Here is a 3,142-nt window from a genome sequence, read left to right on the forward strand (position 1 = left end):
ATTGCAAAAGGCTAGTTTCCTACTAGTCAAATCAGCTTCTTTTTATGACCTGTCAAAACGATTTGCTAGTATGGAATTAGTATGAAATACTGAGGAGTGACGTCACGGTCAATTCATTTACTTTAAATCTTTCTTTTCGACTTATTAAATAGAAATTATGTTAAAATAACTACTGTCCATATTTTTCTTCCAATTATGTGGTGCTTTATTTCGTGCACTGCATAAAATATTTTAATTTAAGTATAGGAAACTAGCCTAATGGCGTTTGAAGCGCACAATTCGACATGTTTTGTAACGGAGGTGTATTTGGTGGGGGGTAAATAAAATGGAATGGAAAGCTCCGGCTAGTTCAAAGTAAATACACCCACGTTAGCACAAAATTTATAATAAAACAAAAACTAAATGGTGTCTCTACTTGCTGGAGGAAAGCTAGGGGAGAAACAAATTAAACAATATAACATTTTATAGATTTATTAATTATAAAAAAACTCTTGCCTTACAGAAAGGTTTCATTTAATGTTTCCCAAAATACTAAATTAGACACCATATAAAAATATGAACTACGCTCAGTGGTAAAGCTGGGCCGCTTTAAGAGGGTCCAGGAAAAGGTTTCTTACAACCATTTATTCTACAAAAACTAAATATGAATTTACCTAAAGTTATGCACCAGAATTCTCAAAATAAATGAAATCAGAAATTACTTTACACAGAAATTAAAAACCTGAATTACACAGCACTACCGGCAGGAAACGGGCAGGAGACACACCTTGTCAGGGATGAGCCGGCTGCTCCCCGGACTCCGGTGCTGACGCCCCCTCGCCACGTGGACAGGGCTGACCCTTCCATATGAAAACAAGGTCCAAAGACACCTTGCGCCAGTGCGCCAAAGAAGTTTCCTTGCACATCAAAATGTTAAAAGCTTTTACTTCTTTACTTCTGCAATTCTCTAATTCTTTACTTCTTGCCCAGCTAGCTCAGTCGGTAGAGCATGAGACTCTTAATCTCAGGGTCGTGGGTTCGGGCCCCACGTTGGGCGCCAGTGTAACGGTGGTGTATTTAATGGGGGGTAAATTAAATGGTATGGGAAGCTCCGGCTAGTTCAAAGTAAATACACCCACGTTAGCACAAAATTTATAATAAAATAAAAGCTAAATGGTGTCTCTATACTTGCTGGAGGAAAGCTAGAGGAGAAACAAATTAAACAAGATAACATTTTATAACTTTATTAAATATAAGCTAATTCTTGCCTAAACAGAAATTAGTGAGTTATACTAAATTCGACACCATATAAAAATATGAACTACGCTCAGTGGTAAAGCTGGGCCGCTTTAAGAGGGTCCAGGAAAAGGTTTCTTACAACCATTTATTCTACAAAAACTAAATATGAATTTACCTAAAGTTATGCACCAGAATTCTCAAAATAAATGAAATCAGAAATTACTTTACACAGAAATTAAAACCTGAATTACACAGCATTACCGGCAGGAAACGGCAGGAGACACACCTTGTCAGGGATGAGCCGGCTGCTCCCCGGACTCCGGTGCTGACGCCCCCTCGCCACGTGGACAGGGCTGACCCTTCCATACGAAAACAAGGTCCAAAGACACCTTGCGCCAGTAAGCCAAAGAAAGTTTCCTTGCACATACAAATTGTTAAAGTTCTTGTTAAATTCTTTAACTCTTTACTTCTGCCCGACTCCTATGAAACAAATACATTGGTCACATTAGTCGAGTGCCCTCACACACTGTGATAAAACTATAACAAAAAATGTAAGCGAGCTCACCGGAGACCTGCAGACTGCAGACCGAGGATCTCCACGGAGCACTCCCACCCTTAGCATGTTTCTGCCAGCTGGAAATAAACCAATTTATGGTTAAGAATCTCTCCACGTTTCACGCCATGGAAATATCAAAAGCTCACAATGAAATCTACTTACTCAGACTGACAGAACGCACCACACAAAATATGGAACGCCACGGCAGCACGTGGCATGCCGGGCTCCAGGCCCTTATACGGCCGTCCGATCACTATGCAAGAGGATCTCGTTACAAAAAGAACGCCGCACTGAATGATCTCGAATTTAAAGGACCCAAAACAAAAGCCGGGTGGCAAACGAATAAACAATAAAAATCTCTAATTAATTAAATGAAAATTACTCCAGTTTCTGTATCAGACCTTGAAGTAAACAAAACCCAACAAATGTCATTCCAGAACAGCCTTATAAAACCTATGATAACATTTGTTATCATGTTTCTAAAATATTATATTTTCCAAAAATCAATACCTAAACTATATCAAAATAATACAAAGTTTTTCTGGAATGACAGCCAGAATACCTACAATTTCGAATAATACTTGTTGTATGGCAACCCTACAACAGATAAACATAAATATTTGCATTTGAAATGCAACAGATAATGCAATGAACGAGAAGGAAGTGTTTCATTCAAAAATTAAATCTATCCAAAATATTAATTCCGACTATCAAAAAATCTGCTACGTTACAGTTTCTTAATGTGTATGTTTACTAGTGACGAATACTTGATTAACATTAATTTCAGTCGAGTTTCGTACTCTTCATAGTGCTGTACGATTTACAAAATAGAAATCGTATCTAAAACTAATTACTGTGATCTACTATTTCTATTGGGCATTAGCTTTGTTTGGTGCACTGAAAGTATTGAACCTCAACAGTCCGCAGTAGGTATGGTATGTGTAACAGAATTCGTATGTGAGTTCTCGTAAATGTAAATAAAAAATATAATGTGTTATTTAATCTTCTGGTTTTTTATTCCATGGTCTGAAATAATTTATTTTGCATCCAGTAAAATCGACCTGACATCATTTTAAAATCTCTGGCCCTATCCTTTTGTATGATGTGTCAGCATGATAAGGACATAATCTAATAGCACGATCATGAGTGTGATTCATTGATGTTTACGGAATCGGGTCCTTGAAATGATAAAAGTAATTGGAATTAGTTTTACCTGGCTATCGTTGATCGTTATTATCAGTTCAAATAAAAAACTACTTGTATTTAGCGTGATGGGAAATATGAGATTAATTATTCATGATCCTAATTTTGATAAAATTAAATACTATTGTAAGTTGGAAATAATAAAAGATCAAGTAAAATAACAAT

The 3,142-nt window shown here is 36.7% G+C and overlaps 1 non-coding gene across 1 annotated transcript; it reads left to right on the plus strand.

Moving 5' to 3' along the window:
- Window positions 1-963: 963 nt before the first annotated feature.
- Window positions 964-1,036, plus strand: Trnak-cuu. The gene has a single exon. It is a non-coding gene; the product is annotated as a tRNA-Lys (tRNA).
- Window positions 1,037-3,142: the final 2,106 nt, after the last annotated feature.

Source organism: Leguminivora glycinivorella, chromosome 4 (genome assembly GCF_023078275.1).
Source record: "Leguminivora glycinivorella isolate SPB_JAAS2020 chromosome 4, LegGlyc_1.1, whole genome shotgun sequence".
Classification (NCBI taxonomy): domain Eukaryota; kingdom Metazoa; phylum Arthropoda; class Insecta; order Lepidoptera; family Tortricidae; genus Leguminivora; species Leguminivora glycinivorella.